Genomic DNA, 22,765 nt, shown 5'->3' on the forward strand with positions numbered 1-22,765 from the left:
AAGGAAGGACACTATAAAATGATCAAGGGATCAATCCAAGAAGAAGATATAACAATTATAAATATATATGCACCCAACATAGGAGCACCTCAATACATAAGGCAACTGCTAACAGCTATAAAAGAGGAAATCGACAGTAACACAATAATACTGGGGGACGTTAGTACCTCACTTACACCAATGGACAGATCATCCAAAATGAAAATAAATAAGGAAACAGAAGCTTTAAATGACACAATAGACCAGATAGATTTAATTGATATTTATAGGACATTCCATCCAAAAACAGCAGATTGCACTTCTCAAGTGTGCATGGAACATTTCCCAGGATAGATCACATCCTGTGTCACAAATCAAGCCTCAGTAAATTTAAGAAAATTGAAATCATATCAAGCCTCTTTTCTGACCACAACGCTATGAGATTAGAAATGAATCACAGGGAAAAAAATGTAAAAAACAAAACCACATGGAGGCTAAACAATACACTAAATAACCAAGAGATCACTGAAGAAGTCAAAGAGGAAATCAAAAAATACCTAGAGATAAATGACAATGAAAACACGACGATCCAAGACCTATGGGATGCAGCAAAAGCAGTTCTAAGAAGGAAGTTGATAGCTATAAAAGCCTACCTCAAGAAACAAGAAATATCTCAAATAAGCAATCTAACCTTACACTTAAGGGAACAAGAGAAAGAAGAACAAACAAAACCCAAAGATAGCAGAAGGAAAGAAATCATAATGATCAGAGCAGAAATAAATGAAATAGTTGCAAAGAAAACAATAGCAAAGATCAATAAAACTAAAAGCTGGTTCTTTGAGAAGATAAACAAAATTGATAACCATTAGTTGGACTCATCAAGAAAAAGAGGGAGAGGACTCAAATCAATAAAATTAGAAATCAAAACGGAGAAGTTACAACAGACACCACTGAAATACAAAGCATCCTAAGAGACTACTACAAGCAACACTATGCCAATAAAATGGACAACCTGGAAGAAATGGACAAATTCTTAGAAAGGTATAACCTTCCAAGACAGAACAAGGAAGAAATAGAAAATATGAACAGACCCATCACAAGTAATGAAATTGAAACTGTGATTAAAAATCTTCCAACAGGGGCTTCCCTGGTGGCGCAGTGGTTGAGAGTCTGCCTGCCAATGCAGGGGACACGGGTTCAAGCCCTGGTCTGGGAAGATCCCACGTGCCACGGAGCAGCTGGGCCCGTGAGCTACAAATACTGAGCTCTGCGCGTCTGGAGTCTGTGCTCCGCAGCAAGAGAGGCCGCGACAGTGAGAGGCCCGCGCACCGCGATGAAGAGTGGCCCCCGCTTGCCACAACTAGAGAAAGCCCTCGCACAGAAACGAAGACCCAACACAGCCAAAAATAAATAAATGAATAAATAAATTTAAAAAAAAAAAAAAAATCTTCCAACAAAAAAAAGTCCAGCAGCTTCACAGGTGAATTCTGTCAAACATTTAGAGAAGAGCTAACACCCATCCTTCTCAAACTCTTCCAAAAAATTGCAAGGAAGGAACACTCCCAAACTCATTCTATGAGGCTACCAGTACCGTGATACCAAAACCAGACAAAAATATCACAAAAAAAAGAAAACTACAGACCAATATCACTGATGAATATAGATGCAAAAATCCTCAACAAAATACTAGCAAACAGAATCCAACAACACATTAAAAGGATCATACACCATGATCAAGTGGGATTTATCCCAGGGATACAAGGATTCTTCAATATACACAAATCAATCCATGTGATACACCATATTAACACATTGAAGAAAAAAACCCATATGATCATCTCAATAGATGCAGAAAAGCTTTTGAAAAAATTCAACACCCATTTATCATAAAAACTCTCCAGAAAGTGGGCATAGAGGGAACCTACCTCAACATAATAAAGGCCATATACGACAAACCCACAGCAAACATCATTCTCAATAGTGAAAAACTGAAAGCATTTCCCCTAAGATCAGGAACAAGACAAGGATGTCTACTCTCACCATTATTATTCAACATAGTTTTGGAAGTCCTAGCCACAGCAATCAGAGAAGAAAAAGAAATAAAAGGAATACAAATTGGAAAAGAAGTTAAACTGTCACTGTTTGCAGATGACACGATACTATACATAGAGAATCCTAAAAATGCCACCAGAAAACTACTAGAGCTAATCAATGCATTTGGTAAAGTTTCAGGATACAAAATTAATGCACAGAAATTTCTTGCATTCGTATACAGTAATGATGAAAAATCTGAAAGAGAAATTAAGTAAACACTCCCATTTACCACTGCAACAAAAAGAATAAAATACCTAGGAATAAACCTACACAGGGAGATGAAAGAAATTAAAGATGATACCAACAGATGCAGAGACATACCATGTTCTTGGATTGGAAGAATCAATATTGTGAAAATGACTATACTACCCAAAGAAATCTACAGATTCAATGCAATCCCTATCAAATTACCAATGGCATTTTTCACAGAACTAGAACAAAAAATTTCACAATTCGTATGGAAACATAAAAGACCCCGAATAGCCAACGCAATCTTGAGAATGAAAAACAGAGCTGGAGGAATCAGGCTCCCTGACTTCAGACTATACTACAAAGCTACAGTAATCAAGACAGTAGGGTACTGGCACAAAAACAGAAATATAGATCAATGGAACAGGTTAGAAAGCCCAGAGATAAACCCATGTATATATGGACACTTTTTTTTTTTTTTTTTTTGCGGTATGCGGGCCTCTCACTGTTGTGGCCTCTCCCGTTGCGGAGCACAGGCTCTGGATGCGCAGGCTTAGCGGTCATGGCTCACAGGCCCAGCCACTCCTCGGCACGTGGGATCTTCCCAGACTGGGGCACGAACCCGTGCCCCCTGCATTGGCAGGTGGACTCTCAACCACTGCGCCACCAGGAAAGCCCTGGACACCTTATTTTTGACAAAGGAATCAAGAATATACAGTGAAGAAAAGATAGCCTCTTCAATAAGTGATGCTGGGAAAACTAGACAGCTACATGTAAAAGAATGAAATTAGAGCACTCTGTAACACCATACACAAAAATAAACTCCAAATGGATTAAAGATCTAAATGTAAGGCCAGAAACTATCAAACTCTTAGAGGAAAACATAGGCAGAACACTCTATGACATAAATCACAGCAAGATCCTTTTTGACCCACCTCCTAGAGAAATGGAAATAAAAACAAAAATAAACAAATGGGACCTAATGAAACTTAAAAGCTTTTGCACAGCAAATGAAACCATAAACAAGACCAAAAGACAACCCTCAGAATGGGAGAAAATATTTGCAAGTGAAGCAACTGACAAAGGATTAATCTCCAAAATTTACAAGTAGCTCATGCAGCTCAATAACAAAAAAACAAACAACCCAATCAAAAAATGGGCAGAAGACCTAAATAGACATTTCTCCAAAGAAGATATACAGATTGCCAACAAACACATGAAAGAATGCTCAACATCATTAATCATTAGAGAAAGGCAAACCAAAACTACAATGAGATATCATCTCACACTGGTCAGAATGGCCATCATCAAGAAATCTAGAAACAATAAATGCTGGAGAGGGTGTGGAGAAAAGGGAACACCCTTGCACTGTTGGTGGGAATGTAAATTGATACAGCCACTATGGAGAACAGTATGGAGGTTCCTTAAAAAACTACAAATAGAACTACCATATGACCCAGCAATCCCACTACTGGGCATATACCCTGAGAAAACCATAATTCAAAGAGTCATGTACCAAAATGTTCATTGCAGCTCTATTTATAATAGCCAGGACATGGAAGCAACCTAAGTGTCCATCATCGGATGAATGGATAAAGAAGGTGTGGCACATATATACAATGGAATATTACTCAGCCATAAAAAGAAACGAAATTGAGTTATTTGTAGTGAGGTGGATGGACCTAGAGTCTGTCATACAGAGTGAAGTAAGTCAGACAGAGAAAAACAAATACCATATGCTAACACATATATATGGAATCTAAGAAAAAAAAAAAAGGTCATGAAGAACCTAGGGGCAAGATGGGAATAAAGACACAGGTCTACTAGAGAATGGACTTGAGGATATGGGGAGGGGGAAGGGTAAGCTGTGACAAAGTGAGAGAGTGGCATGGACATATATATATACACTACCAAATGTAAAATAGATAGCTAGTGGGAAGCAGCTGCGTAGCACAGGGAGATCAGCTCGGTGCTTTGTGACCACCTAGAGTGGGGGATAGGGAGGGTGGGAGGGAGGGAGACGCAAGAGGGAAGAGATATGGGAACATATGTATATGTATAACTGATTCACTTTGTTATAAAGCAGAAACTAACACATCATTGTAAAGCAATTATACTCCAATAAAGATGTTAAAAAAAAAAGAAAGAAGTGAGGCCAAGAACAGAAGCAAGTCCTCATCTTCCTTATCAGGAAGTCAGTATGTAAGTCTACAACTGAAAAATAGAAAGTAGCAGTATAGGAGTGCTTTTTATAAATAGGCTATTTTGTAAGTGAGTGGAGGAATAAAATTGAGTAGTCATTTACAGAAAGATTTTTCTTTCAATAAGAGGAATAAAGAATGGCTTCATGGAGGAGATGTTTTTGTTAAATTTCTTTTGGTTGCAAGAAACAGAATCTTGCCTGACTTGCCCAAGTAAAAACAAAAAGGGGTTGGGGCTTTTACTGTACAAGGATACAAGGGCAGTTCTTGGAACTTAACTGTGGAAAGTACAGCTGAGCCTAATGAGAAACTGGAAGCAAGAACCTGTTGCCAAACAACAAAGGTTACTGTAACTAGCCCATCAGTCAATAAGGTCTACAATCTTTGCTTTTCTCTGGGCATCTATCTTCATTTCTATGTATGGAATGGCTACTCTACTTCTGAGCATGGTTGCTACAGAAAGACATCCTCAACCGTAAAGCCTACACCACCCAGGTCCAAGGCGGACCATTGGAGACTCACTAAAACTTCTGAATCCCAGTTCCAAACTCCAGAAGAGGGGATCTGAGTGTCTCAGCTTTGGGCAGGTGTCAGTCCTGGTCGTATTAGCAATGGTAAGAGTAGAAGCATCGTGTACAACAAGCAAAGCGGCAGGAGCCACTGCTGTGGTCAGAGGATGAAAGGAACTCAAAGAACGAGGGGCATAGGCTAGGCAGAAACCCTAACAGGTGAACATCATATATTTTTAGGATAGATATGTTTTGGGCAAAAGAGATATGAGAATAGGTAGAGGAGAGGATTGAAGCAGAGCAAACAAGGGCAGGTCCTGTCTGGATACCAATACATGGCTCTGATTAGCCAGCAGGGAGAAGGTGAGGGAATGCAGTGTAAAATAAGTTTGGAAACATAGATTCTCTGACCTTCAGACCTAATGCCACTCCTCATCTTTGCCCCCTGTTTGAAGGAGCCAGGGTTCTGTTTGTCCTTTTCTGATGGTTGCTGTGTTTTGTACTGGTAGATTGCTTAGAGGATTTGAAAACCAACCTGTTCAGACCTGTCTGCAAAAGCTTATGGAGGTAAAGAAGTAAAAGGTTTGTATGAGCACCCAATTTGTCTCCTACTTAAGACTGTACAAGGGAACATTTAATATCCTAAATCCTCAATTAAACTGGTTTCTTAATTCCTTTTCCAAGTGAAGTTCTATCCAAATTTATACTTAAGAAGCATTTAAAGTACTTGTGAGAGAAAAAGTGATTTTTCAAGTGTCCAGTATAATATCAAATCCTGAATGCCATTGCTTGACAGAGGAAATAATTTTATAAGAGACTAGAAAAATTGCCTGGAAAAATATAAGGGTAAAAAATATATCAATATTCTTTAACATAACAAATAAAATGGGCAAAGATATCTGAAGATAAATTTTTGAAAAGGTGAAAAGACACTAATAAACAATATTAGGAATAAAATAATCTATGATCCTTCAAAGATTAAAAAAATAGTAAATAGGCTAAGAGCCTACTCTATGTGATGCATTTAAAAACTCAGATAAAATGGACAGACCTCTAGAAAAAGTATAACTTACCAAAATTTACTTAGGAAGAAATAGGAAATGTAAACAGTCATAACAACAAAGAAAATTGAATCAGAAGTTAAAAACCTTCCTACGTAAAAACGTTGTCTAGTCAGTGGGGCCAGCAATTTCCAGTAAACAGTCAAAGAAGAAATAAGTCTGCAAACATTCAAGGAAAAAAATTTCAATCTCACACAAACTATCTCAGTGTATAGAAAATTGGGGATATCCCTAGCTCACTTTATTAGGTTACTATAACTTTGATACAAAATCCAGTGAAGCATGAGAACAAAATTGCAGCTCATGAGCACAGATACAAAAATCAGAATATTAATAACACAATCCAGAAGTGTGTGTGTGTATGTGTGTGAGTATTAAGACAATGCATGAGTTGGTTAATCCCAGGAGCGCAAGTTTGATTTTACATAAGAAATAAATTAATGTATATCACCATATTAACTAATGAGAGGAGAAATAATATAATCATCTCAATAGAAATCAAAAAAGCAGCTGATACAATTCCACATCCTTTTCTAAATTAAAAGAAAATAAATTAGAAATAAAAGAGAACATCCTTAAACTGACAAATGGTAGCTACAGAAAACCTACAGCTAGCATTGTATTTAATTACGAAATATTTAAAGCATTCCCTCTGAGCTTAAGAAAAAGACAAGGGTATCTGCTAACATTATTTGTATGATATTGTACTGGAGTGCTTAGCCAGTAATCAGACAAAAAAGAGTAATAAAAGGTATGAGAATTGGAAAGAAAGAAATGAAACTGTCATTTTTAATTTGTGGATATAATCTGTGTGTTAGAAACCCAAAAGAAACTACAGATAAATTACTAAAATTAATACAATAATTTAGCACAGTTACAAAATTTAAAACTCAATATGCAAAAATAAATTTCAACAAGCATAAATGAAAAATTTTAAATATATCTACATCAAAATTATAAAATATCTAGTAATAAATATAACAAAATTGTTCAAGAACTTTATGAAGAAAATTATAAAACTCTACTGAAAGACAAAGAAAACCTAAGTAAACATAGATATATACATCATGTACATGGATGAAAAGACTTGATGCCATAGAAACACTAATTATTCTCAAACTGGTTGGTGATTTTGATGATATTCCTATTAAAATCCCAACAGGCATTTTGCGGTACTTGACAAGTCAATTTTAAATTTTATAGGGAAGAGCAAAGGGCCAAGAAGAAAAAGAAGAAGAAAAGGTACTTATTTTATCACATACTTAGAATTATTATAAAGCCATGATAATTAAGACAGAGGGTCTGATTATGGAACAGTCAAATGAAACAGAATAGAAAGTTTTAAACAGGTCTACTAGTATATGGATCTTTAATATATGACAGAAGGTGTGTAGCAGGTCATTAGAGAAAGAATGTACTTTTTAATAAATTATCTTGGCACACTTGGGTATCCACACGTGGAAAAATAAAATTCTATCCCTCTCGCACACTATATTCAAAAACCAGTTCCATTAAACTAATCTTAGATGAGAAAGGCAAAGCTAACAACAGAGGAGAGTGTTTTTATGACCTCCAAATGGGGAAGGATTTCTTAAAACACACAAACCATAAAGGAAAACTTAAATTCTATTGTTTTATTCAAAAGATATAAAAATAATTAAAAGAAAATATGCAAACTGGGAAAAATGATTTTTTGACACACAAAACCCACAAAAGATTAATCACCAAAATGTTTTTTTTTTAAATGTAAACCAAAAAACCTCTCTTACAAATAAATTAACAAGAAAGAGAACAATTCAAAAAAAAGGGCAACATTTTGAACAAGAACTCACAGATTAATAATCATAAATGGAAATAAACATGCGAAAAGATGCTCAACTTTATTAGAAATGACGAAGTGTAAATTCAAACTACAGTGAGATAAAACATCACACCCACAATGGAAATTAAAGTCTAGCAACATTACACACTTGTGAGGATGTGGGAAAAAGATGGATTTTATACAGCTGATAGAAGTGCCAATAGCTGCTACATCCACTTTTGAACACAATCTATATTCTAATAAAATTGAAAATGTGCATACCCCATGACCCAGGAATTCCACTCCTGGAAATCCATGCACATACGTGCCAAGAGAAATACCTTAAAATGTACCTGGTAGTACTATTTATTATTTCAACAAACTCTGAGCAACCCAAATGCCTATCAACAATAGAATAGATAAATAAGTTGTGTGTTATTGCAATGAATTACTATGGACTAGAAAGTTAATGGATTTCTGCTATATAAAACAACATGAATTTTTAAAAAATTTGATAAAAAATAAATATTGCATGGTTCCATTCATTTAAAGCCAATCTGTTGTTTAGAAATTCAAGGAAAAGGTAACGCTATTATGAAAAGAAATCAAATTATAAACATAAAATGCTGGGTCATTGTTATTTGAGAAAGGAAATGGGACACAGAAGAGAAAGGAACACACAGAAACTTCAACATTCTTGGTCATGTTCTGTTTCTTGCCTGGACAGTGGATAAGTGGATTTTCACCGTATTTGTTCTTTACACTTTACACATATTCCATAAATATTTTTGTATTTACGGAATATCTCAGTTTTAAAATTCTTAAAAATTGTTTAGTATATCAAGCACAATAACAACTGTTCAACACTCTACAGTAGCACTGTCCAAGAGAGTCAGTGCCCTGGTCCAAGGATTCAACCAGCCCAGGCCAGTGACAGCAAAGTTCCAAATGCAGAAATGGATGCATTGAACCATTGTAGGCTGTCACACCCAGTCACCTCAGCTAATTTCTCTTGTTCCAATTCTTATTTTGTTAATCCATATCCCAATTACACATTTAACATCCCACATAGATTTGCCCACAGGAGAGAGGGTACTGATCAACAAACATGAGTCACCAGAGAGCTTGATAGCTCCATTCCTCACTGTAATTTAAAGCTGGCATTCTGGCTGATATTTCAAGTTCTGTAAACATCCTCAGGGAAAATCTATGCCTGTCTAAAAGATGGAAAAATGAATCATTCCAAGGACAAGTGGAGGGGGAAGCTGAGAAGGAGGCAGAGAAACAGAAGGGAAGAAGGTGGTCGTCTAAGCCATGTTTCAGATGCAATAACAAGAGACTTTATTATAGGGGCACTTAAACTGGTTGCAAGCTGAAATTTGAGTGTTTACAAAGCCAGTATATAACTTATAAGGTAGTAAGTGCTATTATGAAAGACAGCATCTTGTAGTAGAAAAAGCAAAGTTTTGAGAGTCAAATGTGACTCACATATTGGATTCCTCACTCATGGTGTGCCTAAGTCTCTATATATTCACCTGTAAACAGAGTTAATAATATTGGTGATGATTAAAGATAATATACTGCTCTTCTCAAAGTCAGCTTGGTAAAATGGAGGTGCTCTGGTTTTGATCCCAGACCCCACCCAGCCTGATTCCAGCTTCACCACCTTCTGGTTGTATGCTTTCCAAGACTCATTTTTCTCATTGATAAAATAGGGTAATGAGACCTACCTTGGGGATATCGTGAGACCTAGAGATAATAAGCCCAGTATTGACACTTCAGAAGTGTTCAACATAGCTTACATAATATTATTGTTACTGGATGTGGATTTGCTTTTTTAAAAAGCAAAATCAGAGATGTCTAGAACAGAGAGAGAGCCAGAGGGACTCTGGCCACAAGGAGGAGGTGTAGTTACTACAGTGATAGGCCATTGCCATGAGCTGAGATAGCGACATGGGGCTGGCTATGGTAGTGTAAGGAGGAAGTGGGCATTAGTGACTCAGACATGGAGACTTCTACCCAAGGACAAATGTCAATTCACTGGAAAGAAGGGTGGGAAGAAGCAGTACTGCCAGTCAGTCCCAGAGAAAATTGAGTAGCAGATGGGTAATCAAAATAAAAACTCTGATCCAGATGTAGCTGAGAGTCGTATAATATGGGGACTTAGATGGTAGCATAAGTCAAAAAACTGTGGCATAAGTCAAAGCATTAATCACATATTCAAAGCTAGAGGCCACAAGATCAGCATAAGGCTGATAGATGCAGAGCTGGCTTTGGCTTCTTAAATGTTCCAACCAGGCTAAAGTAATCATTTTCTCCTCTGCAAAAGGAATGCTCAGGAGCTCTGGGCTGACCTGGGGTACAATGTCTGGGGAATTCATGCTGGCAAGGGGATGGAGCACTGCTTAACCTGGGGCTACAGTACGTAGAGCAAAGGAAAAAGTTCTGTGTGGCAGCATACTGGACAAAACCTAGATGCTGGCCAGCCACACCATCCAGAATACCAGAACGCCATCCAGGCAGAGTCTTAAGCATTAGGATGGAAAGCTGGTTTCAAAAACTGTTCTGGTAAAGGTTTCTACAAATGACATTTTATAGGATGTGGGGCTTGAGAAACAACATGTGTATGAGAGCAATCAAAGTCACAGAATTTGTTTGATGCCACTGTGCAAATGTCTACAAGTCCTAGTTATAAAGATGAAGGGGTTTTATCTGCAAGGAGCCAAGCACACCTCATTTTCAGAATGGCAGGAATTGGCAATAAGGGTCCACAGTGGAATTGAGGCCCATGGCATGCCCCAGTCCCAAACCCACACTCTTTAGCTTTAGTTCTCTGCTAGTTCTTCGGAAAGACAGAGCAAAATGTTATTCACAAAGATGTCCGCCCCTGAGTTCCTGGCTATGCTGGATGCAAGTTTGGTCTTTAAAGAATAAAGATCGATTTCCTGAAAGAACTGTGTACAAAAGAGTGTGTCATTTCTAGGTACTGTGAAGAGTTCTGTAAGTATTGTTGACTTGGAAAATCATTTTGAAGGGAATATAATTGTATTTCTTGAATGGGAAATTAATCCAATTTCAGAATAACTTTCAAGATCATTTTTCTTCCCTACTTTCCTCTCACTGAGGACCTTAGAAACGTTCTAACACGGTAACGATTTGCTTTCAGCTGCTTAGGTTTACTCTAGAGCTTTAATTTCAAAACATTCATTGTGGTTTGAGTTGCAGTTTACTTATTGGCTTAAACGTGATTCCCTACTCAGGGCACCAAAGAGTGCTTTGATTTTACATTTGGTAAGACCGGTAGTTCTTTCCTCTACCATTTGTAATCGCTTTACTTAATCATCAGCATCGCCCACACCCCGCCCCCCCAAATATCACCTGGATGCTTTTGAGCATTAATAACAAAGGTCTGCTTTTTCCAAATGCCCTCGAACTTGAAATAAATCCCCTCAAATTCTACCTCCCACACCAGGGGGTTTATTCCATCTCCAGTTAGAGTGGGGTGCAAACTCTTGGGGAAATAACTAGATTTTCTAATCCCAGTGTGAAAAGTTTAATGTCTTAGTGTACAACTCAAGACTTTTAATTAATAATACTGCTTTGTGGTTCTTCTATTCACCCTTTCTTTTACCTGACTAAATATTCAATTCATTCTAAAATGTCTATTTATTTCACCAAATACGACATCTCTAAGCTGCTTTTTAAAAAATTAATTAATCTATTTATTTATTTATTTATTTATGGCTGCATTGGGTCTTTGTTGCTGCATGAGGGCTTTCTCTAGTTGTGGTGAGCGGTGGCTACTCTTGGTTGTGGTGCACAGGCTTCTCATTGTGGTGGCTTCTCTTGTTGTGGAGCACGGGCTCTAAGTGCGTGGGCTTCAGTAGTTGTGGCATGCGGGCTCAGTAGTTGTGGCTCACGGGCTCTAGAGTGCAGGCTCAGTAGTTGTGGTGCACGGGCTTAGTTGCTCCGCAGCATGTGGGATCTTCCCAGACCAGGGCTGGAACCCATGTTCCCTGCATTGGCAGGCGGATTCTTAACCACTGTGCCAGGGAAGCCCCTAAGCCATAAGATTTGTAAGTAAAGTTATCATAATTGTAAATTCTGGTGTTTGTTTCTCTCTAGTACCTTGGGGGGAAAATTCTTATGTCCTTCCTTTGGTCTGACTTGGACATAAGTTTAAATATTAAACTTATGTTTTAAAAAACATAAGTTTTTTAAACTTATGTTAAACTTAAACTCTTCCATTAAAAAATCTATCTGCACCAGGCTCAGCCTCTGTGGCCATCCAAAGTCCTGACATTTCTCTGGAATACTCCTTGGGTTTCAAACTTAAACTAGCTCCAAGCTGAATTTAAAGAATTGGACTTTTGTTTATATATGAGGAAAACAAAATTGCCTTTTTTAAAAAAATTAAACACACTGGAGCTGTGTTCTGAATGAATTGCAGGATTTACCGCTTTTATTTGGGAAGACTTGTTTCTGGGTCTTACTGTCATTCTGTTAAAAAACTGCTTGTGGGGCTTCCCTGGTGGCGCAGCGGTTGAGAGTCCGCCTGCCGATGCAGGGGACACGGGTTCGTGCCCCGGTCCGGGAAGATCCCACGTGCCGTGGAGCGGCTGGTCCCGTAAGCCATGGCCGCTGAGCCTGCGCATCCGGAGCCTGTGCTCCGCAACGGGGCAGACCAAAACAGTGAGAGGCCCGCGTACCGCAAAAAACAAACAAACAAAAACTGCTTGTGGGCTAGTCTGGAAGAAAGAAACAGAAAAAGCAGGAGCTAAACTGTGTTGCATTATAACATTACAGGGATTCTTGACTTGCCCTTGGCAACTAGAGGGGAAGGAAGTATTAGGAACCCCAGGAAACATGAGGAAGTGGGAAGATGGACAATTGCAGACCCCAGCAACCTGAGGCATTTGCGGCTAAAGAGAAAATGGCCCTGATAGACTCCCCTGTGTAGGGATTGGCCGAGTTCTTTAGGAATAGTGAAGTCAGCCATTCAGTTAGCTTCTTCACCTGTGCTGGGATCCTTCTATTATCCCCAAATCTTTATTAAAATCCTGTGATAATAGCAGCTGTGTTGTAGAGCTGCCTTGAGGAATGAAGGAGAAGGTGGCTTATGCACATTTGGAGCAAAGATGAAGAAGGGAGAGATCAGGCAGCAAGAGTGGTGACAAAACATGCATGGGTGGCTAAGGCAAGGCCAGAAGAAGGAATTCTGAGGGACAGATGACAACCAGCAGCCAGAAGAATATACACTTCTCCCACCCCAGGAGCCTCACGACTATTAAAGAAGGTGCTGAACTTCCCAATGCTACATGGCAAGGGTATGTAGCTGAAATAAGACATGTACCCAGAATACTGGAAGACTCAGAGATCTATGAATTATGTATAACACACAAATTTCTTTTTTTCTCTTTTAAAAAGTCAGTAGTGGGTTTAGCTGGTGGCGCAGTGGTTGAGAGTCTGCCTGCCGATGCAGGGGACGCAGGTTCTTGCCCCAGTCTGGGAAGATCCCACATGCCGCGGGGCAGCTGGGCCCGTAAGCCATGGCCGCTGAGCCTGCGCATCTGGAGCCTGTGCTCCGCAACGGGAGAGGCCACAACAGTGAGAGGCCCATGTACCGCAAAAAAAAAACCAAGGAAAAAACAGGCCGTATCTTCAAATAAGGTCACATTCTGAAGTAATGGGGATGTCAGGACTTCCACAGATGAATTTAGAAGGACATAATTCAACCCGTAACAGTCAGATTCTCAAGATGGGTAGAAGGAGCTCTTCCTAATTGTACAGAGCCCTGAAAATTCTGATCTGCTCTTCACATATTTCTTAAAAATGGACACATTTCTTCCCCTGCCTGCCCCAATCTCTAAGGGAGTATCCTGGCTTGGGAAGTCATGGTTACCAGTGAAAATGTGTGATATCTTTCAGCGGGTATTTGGGCAAAGCAGGAACCACTGGTCTTGGGGAATGTTTTAATAAACTAGACAATAAATATTTAATATGCTATTAAAATAAGATTTTTTTCTGTATATCAACTACATGTAGATGAAAAGCTGAAAATAATTTTCCTTTTTTTTTTTTGGGGGGGGGGTACGTGGGCCTCTCACTGCTGTGGCCTCTCCCGTTGCCAGGCTCCAGACACACAGGCTCAGCAGCCATGGCTCACGGGCCCAGCCGCTTCGTGGCATGCAGGATCCTCCCAGACCGGGGTGCGAACCCGTGTCCCCTGCATCGGCAGGCGGACTCCCAACCACTGCGCCACCAGGGAAGCCCTAATTTTCCTTTTATGGCTTCAGAACAAAGTGGAAAATTTACATGCAATGGCCATGGGATGGATTTATTTCCATAAAATGGCATTCTCTGCAGTTTCAATTTCATACAAAGAATTCTAAGGGTTTAAAATGCTACTCAACAGATCCCTGCTTATTTGATGTACAATGAAGGAAACAGTTGTGAATTCTGGCTTAGTTTCCAATCTAAAAGGATTTAAGGAAAAGTGGTGTTTTCAGCTCTAAGGCTTAAAACTTAACCATATTCTAGAATTAGATCAAACAGAAGACAAATTAAGATTTTCTATAGATTATATGGAGCCAGATTCAAAAATTGATGTTAATTAAGACCATTTCACAGAGATTCTAGTGTACATTTTTAATGACGTGGACATGAGTAATTATCTTATTAAGTAGTATTGGGACCTTTCACAAACAGCTCGGATGTCAGAAGGGGGCCTAAATGCCTGTGTTCATCTATGCTCTTCCCATATCAACCTAGTGGAAACCCAGGTTTGGAATTCAACCCCTTCCCAGATTTCCACAGGAATACCATTGACTTCAAGTATATATTTGGATACTGTACACACGTTGAAGATCCAGGGATTACCAGGAGCTCTGAGCACAGCATTCTGCCAGTCCCTTTCCTCCTACTCTCTTTTCTGGCTTTCTCACTTTTATGTTTTCTCCACCCTCCCCCCCCCACCCCGTCCCCAAGCCACACCATCCCTTCATTAACAATGCCAATTCCTCCTCTCAGTTTACGCACAGCATGAATTACAGCATATCAAATTATTACCTCAAGTAAACACAGTGCTTTCCCTAAGAACAAATAGGAGAACAAACTTTTCTCTACTCCATTACACATTGACCGTGGGTCACTTACTTAACCTCTCTAAATCTAACGGAATACAGTGAAAATCGCCCCATAAGGTGAATTTGGCACATGACTGGCACTGACTTCCATCCTCTGATCAGCCCTTTCTTAATCAGGAAAAGCTAAAGTTTATTTGGGTGGGAAGAAAAAAATGAGTGACACCAGAAGAGGAAATAGTAAACAATCTCAAACCATTTGGGGAAATCCGGGAAAGGAAAATAGATCTCTGAATCCCAAATATTCTCTTGGCCCAAACTGGCCAGTTAAATAGGAAACTTTAAAACATCAAACTTCAGCAGGCCCTGGGTAGTGTGGATTGTACACTTGGACCCTGGAACTTTTTGCATTTCATTAGTCATGTAATAAAATGACTTTATATTTTACACAACTGAATTTTTAGACCTCACTTATCATATTATGGTGGGGTTTTATATGAATATGGAATTTTTTTAGGCCTTATATATCTTATTAAACTCTCAAAATAACTACCCCATTTAATAGTAGAAAAGAAAAGAAAAAAAAAAACAGACACTTCTGAAGAAAGTAAGGGACTAAACAAATTGGTAACAAGAGTTGGGACTCCTACCAGTTCTTCTGATGGCAACTAGACTAATTCTTCATGGACAGCATGTTTCCTTCCCCAGGAGACTTCATAAAGACTAGATAACAGAAAATTATTTTTCCTCCAAAACACTCGTTTGGAATGATACTCAGTTAATTATCTCATGTTTCATCTGGCCTGTGTCCATGTGTTTTAGAAACTTTGTGGGTCCATGCCTTCCTATTGGTGGCATCCAATTGCAAGCTGGGTCTAAAGCAATCTGGCAATATGGTGAAGTCAATCAAACAAGCAGTCATTTCAGTTAAATACACAGAATGGGTAATTCTATGTCAGAGCCACCCCCCCAGTGAAATTTTCATTCCGTACTGGTATAAAGAATTTTGCAATAACATCAAAGTTAAAAGTGAGGAAAAACTGGTTCTGTAGTGATTTACAGGCTAAGATGTATAATAGTAATAATAATAGTGAGAAGAATAGCAAGAGATTCCATTTATTGAGTGCTTACTTTATTCCAGGTACTGTGCAAAACACATCGTAATTTAATCTTAATGAGAAACAATTTTATAAATCTATTTTTGTCTTTTTCACTAGAAATGAAGAATTTTGCATTGATGATACAATAGCTAACATTTCCAAGAAAACTCTAGGCTTTGATGCCTACTCCCTGATCAAATAGGTAGATGTGAACAATTATGAGTAAAACTTCCAGCATTGCTGTCATATAGAAGAACAAGAACCACGAGAAATGACCATGATATCTGATTTAGTATTTGCTTCTTAAACAGATGCTGCAACATCTGTTTTCTCCATTCATCTACCTTGCAGGTGTAAGTTAATGTTTCTTACATATTGGGTATTTCTCACATGACAGAAAATACTCATATACTTTATGGAAAAACCTCACTCAAAGCCAGGAGCAAGTTTCACCATGATACTCTAGTGTAATTTGCCTATGTTTATGGCATCGCTTTCTCCCTGCTCTCACAAATAACTTCAACCTGTCTTCTAGACAAGTAGAGATACTGGAGCAGTTTCAGTCTTAAAGTTCCTGTAGCATAATTCTTTAATGAGGTCTCTTATATTTAACCCCCAAACCATGTAGTCTGTTGGTATGATCAGAAGAAGGATTTGGAAATCAGAACAAAAATACTGGCCATCAAGTGATAGACTACATGTTGGCATTTTGATGATAGGCAGACTGGGTTTGAACCTGCCTTCTGCCATTTATTAACTGTGTGACCTGAGATGTTTTACCTGTCTTCTCTAAGCTTTAATTTTTCATCTTTAAAATGAAGATAAGAACAGTGTCTGTCTCATAGGGTCAGTGTGAAGGTTCAGGGAGTTAAGGCACATAGATGTGTTAACATAGTGCCTGGCACATAATAAGAGCCTAGTAAACATTACTTATTATAATCACTCCTCTCTCTGCCACTTTGAGCAAATTTGGCCAAGTCATTCAACCTCTCTAACCTCTGATGCTATAAGGAAATAGATTAAACTAGATGTCTTCTAAAATCTTTTTCTGCTCTAATTTTCTATGAGTCAAAATCATTCTGCACATTCATAGGAAATATAGTCAGCACTCACCGAATACTCAATATGTTCCTCTACATTTCTCAGCATTGTACTTGAGTTGAGACCTCATAACCAGTCTGGCCAATGGAAATATGAGCATAAATGATGCCCAAGGCTTCTCTGGGTCCAAAGCAGTTATGAGCATGTGTGAATTCTTGCATTCCTGTTGTTGCAATATGGAAGCAACTGGATCTCTGAGATACCACTAAAGAAAATTTGCCTGGCCTGCACTTGACTGTGACAAGAGTAAGAAATAATTCTTTGTTGTGTTAAGTAAATGAGATTTTAAAGTTTGACTGTTAAAGCAGCTAGCAGGTACTTGCCCTGACTTATATAGTACTCAAAGGCCTCCACAACCTATATCTTAAAATTGTTATGTAGGTAAAACTTTTTAAAAATAAGGCACACTATTCCTGGGGAGGGGGTGGAGTGGGGGGGGAGAAGAAAGGAAATGTAATTAAAGATCAACATGTGGCCTGAGAGGCATGCATGAAAAACATAAAGAGGCCAAGAAGCGAACTAAATAGGGCATTGTTTTATGTGTAGCTCCAGGCTTTTTTGGCATTTACTAGATGCCACCCTTTTTCCCATTAGCTTGGTTTATTTCAATTAGGTGTATTTCACTGTACAGGTAGGATGGCTCTGACTCTTAAGTTAGAAACTCCTAAGTCTGTTTTTACAACACCTTAACATTTCTCTTGGTTTTCATTGGGCATTGCAAAATTCTTAAAGCATAATTAATTTTACTATAATTACACTAATTATAAGAAGAAAAACATTTCACACCAGAGGTAAAATGGAAAGGCACACAATATCTGGTGTCCCTGCTTCACAAGATTGTTGTGAAGACCAAAGTAGATACCAGAGGTTGAAAATTATTAAGTGTTACACAACAAAGTGAGGTGGGTGGTGTGATGATAGAATGAGAGGTATATTGCAAAGACACTAGAACTTATGAAGGAGGCTGGATATCTGATATGGGAAACCTATATTTTTAAAGAGAAGACACTGGTGAGAGTCAAAATACGAAGCATGGTTAGAGATCTACACAGGAACTTTAATAAGAGCCTAACTTCATGCTACAGAGTATACCTAATTTCACTATTCTCTTCCTTTAAAGAGAAAGCTACTAAACTTAATATATATTTGAAAAAATACTAACACCTTCTTCAGAAGAATCGAAATTATAAGAGCAGTGAGAATGGCCTTTCTAAGCAGCTACATATTTACACATCTCTGGATAGTTTAGGGAAACTGGGATTCTTTGAGAGTTTGCATTCATATTTTCTTAACAAAGAATATAGCATTGGTAGGCACACATCAATGTCATTTTATTAATATTGATTTAAATGTGAATTTCAAAAGTAAATAAATACCAGTGATTCAGCTCTCCATGTCATTTATCAAGATGGATTTATCCAAGCCATTTGTGATTTGGATGGAATGTTGGAACAGGGACCACTGCTCCATAACAAACAAGATAGATGAAAATCTCAGATGACTGTTGACCTAATACAAACAAAATATCTCCTAGTTGCATTGGTTGTTGCCAAGTCCCAGTGGAGTGCTAAGAATAAATACAGCACAAGTGCAGAAAGGGGTCTGCTTGACTTTGTTTGTGATTGTGCAAGTGGATGAGCGATAGGACTGTGTGCTGATCTCTGCCACTGCATGGAAGCCACTGGATCACTGACGTCAGTGCTCAGAACGCGGTGTGCTGTGAAAGCAGTAGTCCCTCACAACATAAAAGGGAAAAGTAAATAATATGACCTGAAGAAGAGAACGAAGCTTGAGGCAATACGTCAGGTCATTGAGGCAGGAATAATACTTCACTGTACCAACAGTTACCATCCAGTGAGGCCCTCTGCTTGGACTCTGATAGAGTGGGTTTTCCCAAAAGGGAATTGGTGGATGGTCCGAAGAAGCACTTAGCAGCATCACATTCATTTTAGAAGAGCAATGATCCATGTATTCTCCAAGACTTTGAGCTAGGTACATTGTGTAATTTACAAGAGACTTGCTTCTCCAAAGTCTGGCCAACAGTGGCCGGTTCATCTCATATTCAAGCTGTGTATAAAGAGGCAAAAATTCAGGTTGAATCGTTGTCAGTGACTCTAGATTAGATGTAACTAATTGCCAAAATGGTCTCACCACATGGATATACTAAACAGCTTTTTTGCTCCTCACCCAGTGTCTAGCAATCAGTGAAGGGGTCACTGCCAATAGGGATAGAGAAAAGGGAATGGGAGTGAGAAGAGTGAAGTGTAAGACCTGGAGAAGGGAGAGAGTGGGTGAAGAACCATGGGGGCAGCTCTGATCCCTGCATTTCAATAATTTGGTCTTCTGTGACCACAAATTCCCTGAGTGGAGACAGGGAAGACCTGTTAGCAAACTGGACATGCGTCTCCCTGAAACACACACACACACACACACACACACACACACACACACCTGAGGAACATGTTAAATATATCTCAGTTCCATCTTAAAAAATTCAATCTTTTCAAGCCAGAAAAAAAGATTCTCAATATAGCCTAAGACTCCAAATCTGTTCAACATCAAGTTTGCTCATATTTCCTGATACCTTGATATGAAATATAAGATGGTTGGATGGGGCTTGGTGACATTCTTATTTTATTCAGCACATGTACACTTTTGTTGTTTACTATTGCTTCTTGACTCCATAGATTTCTTCCAGGTTTAATTTCCTTCTTGCTGAATTAGATCAATCAGTAGTTCAAAAGCAAAGAGCTATGTGTAGTAAAAATTACTTTTTAGATGTCTGGGATGTTTCTATTTTAATTCTTCAATGGTAGGCTAAATAGTTAGAGTTTTAGGTAAAAGCTGATTTTTTTCTCAGCACTTGAAAGATGTTTCTTTGCTTTGTGGCACCCACTGATACTGAACAGAATTGTTTTGTCAGTCTAAATATCATTCCTTTATAAGCAATATGATTTTTCTGTTGATCAGCATTTGAGGTTTTCTTTTTGCCTATTCTGCAACTGCTCCTTCTCCATGAGCTCCTTCAGACTCGGGCTTTTGGTTTATCTTAAGTCATGGAAACTACTTAGCCATGATCAATTTTTTTTAGTATCTTCTTTTCCTTTATTCTTTATATTCTCTTTCTGGCACTCCACTAAGATATATGACAGAGATTCTCAAACAATGTATCTCTTTCATGTTTTCTGTTTCTGTGTTGCATTCAGAGTGATTTTCTCAGGTCTGTCTTTCAATTCATTAATTTCTTCTTCAATGAGTGTAGTCTACAGTTAATATATTATTAACTTTTTTTGTAGCAGGTTTATCAAAATATAATTCACATACCACACAATTCACTCATTTAAAGTGTACAATTCAATGGTTTTTAGTATATTCTCAGAGCTGTGTGAACAACAGCACAATAAATTTTAGAACATTTTCATCACTCCAAAAGAAACCATGTTCTCTTTAGGTATCACTTCACAAACACTCCCAGCCCTAGATAACCACTGATTTACTTCTGTCTGTATGAATTTTTTCTGGACATTTCATATCAATCAAACAATATGTGGTCTTTTGTTTATGGCCTCTTTTGCTTAATATATTTTCAAGATTCATCTCTTTTGTAGCATGTGTCAGTACTTTATTCCTTTTTATTGCCAAATAATATTCCATTGTGTGGCTATACCACTTATTATTTATCCATTCATCAGCTGATGGGCATTTGGGTTATTTCTATTCTTTGGATATTATGAAGAATGCTGCTCTGATCTTTCATGGACAACATTTTTTGGTGAACATATGTTTTCTTGGGTGTAGGAATGGAGTTGCTGGGTCATAGGGTGACTATATGTTTACCTTTTGAGGAATTTCCAGGTTGTTTTCCAAAGCGTACAATTTTACATTCCTAACAGCAGCATATGGGGGTTCTAATTTCTCCATATTCTCTCCAATACTTACTCTTCATAAATTCGTGTCATCCCTGCACAGGGGCAATGCTAATCTTCTCTGTGTCATTCCAACTTTAGTATATGTGCCTCCCAAGCAAGAACTTACCCATATTTTTATTTTATATATATATATATATATATATATATATATATATATATATATGAAGTGGTATCCCATTATGTATGGTTTTGATTTACCATTTGTATATCTTTTTTAGAGACATGTCTATTCAGACCCTTTGTGATTTTTAAAATTAGATTATTTGTCTTTTTATTTTTGAGTTGTAAGAGTCCTTTAGGTATTCTAGATGCAAGTCCCTTATTAGATTTATGATTTGCAAATATTTTCTCCCATTCACTGGGATGTCTTTTCACTTTTTTGATTATGTTTCTTGCAGTACAAAAGTTTTAGTTTTGATAAAGTCCAATTAGTCCATTTTTTCTTTTGTTCCTTGTACTTCTGTTTTTATATTTCAAAAACCATTGCCAAATCCAAGGTTACAGATCTATGCCCACATTTTCTTCTAAGAGTGTTATATTTTTAGTTCTTACATTTAGGTCTATGATGCACTTTTACTTAATTTTTGTATATGATGTGAAGTATAGGTCCAACTTCTTTTTTTTTTTTTTTTTTTTGCGTGCAGATATTCAGTTGTCCCAGTATCATTTATTGAAAAGACTATTCTTTCCCCCACTTAATTTTTTTTGGTACCTTTGTCAAAAGTCGATTGACTATAAATGGAGGGTTTATTTCTGGACCCTTAATTCTACTCTATTGATCTATATGTCTGTCCTTATGCCACTGCCACACTGTCTTGATTATTGTAGCTTTACAGTAAGTTTTGAAATTGGGAAGTGTAAGTCCTTCAACTTACAACTTTGTTCTTCTTTTCCAAGATTATTTTGACTCTTCTAGCTTTCTCAAATCTCCATATGAATTTTATGATCAGCTTGTCAATTTTTGCAAAGAAACCAAGTGTAAGTTTGATAAGGATTACATCGAATCTGTAGATCAATTGGGGGAGTATTGCCATTTTACCAACATTGTCTCCTGACACATGCACATAAAATGTCTTTCCATTTATTTTCATGTTCATTAATTATTTTTAACAATGCTTTACAGATAGCAGAGTATAAGTTTTACAGTTCTTTTGTAAAATTTATCATATTTTATTCTTTTTTAAGCTATTGTAAATAAATTTCTTCATGTCATTTTAAGATTATTCATTGCTTGTGTATAGAATTACAATTAATGCTTTTAAATGAGGTATAGTTGATTTATAATGTTATATTAGTTTCAGGTGTACAACATGGTGATTTAAAATTTTCATAGATTATACTCCATTTAAAGTTATTATAAAATATTGGCTATATTCCCTCTGCTGTACAATATATCTTTATAGTTTGTTTTATACATAGTAGTTTGTACCTATTAATCCCCTACCCCTATCTACAATTGATTTTTGTATATTAATATTATAACCTGTAATCTTTCTGAATTTATCACTTCTAATAGTTTTTAGTGGATTGCTTAGGATTTTCTAAATACAAGATGACGTTATCTGTGAATAGAAACAGTTTTACTTCTTCCTTTCCAATCCTGAAGCCTTTTAATTTCATTTTCTTGGTTAAATGCACTGGCTAGAATCCCCAGCACAATGTACACTAGAAGTGATGAGAGCAGATATCTTTGTCTTGTTCCTGACTTTAGGCGAAAAG

The 22,765-nt window shown here is 37.6% G+C and overlaps 1 pseudogene; it reads right to left on the reverse strand.

Annotated features, from left to right (window-relative positions):
- Positions 1-21,047: 21,047 nt before the first annotated feature.
- Positions 21,048-21,148, reverse strand: LOC136128680 (U6 spliceosomal RNA; annotated as a pseudogene).
- Between the last annotated feature and the right edge of the window lie 1,617 nt (positions 21,149-22,765).

This window comes from Phocoena phocoena, chromosome 9 (assembly GCF_963924675.1).
Source record: "Phocoena phocoena chromosome 9, mPhoPho1.1, whole genome shotgun sequence".
Lineage (NCBI taxonomy): Eukaryota > Metazoa > Chordata > Mammalia > Artiodactyla > Phocoenidae > Phocoena > Phocoena phocoena.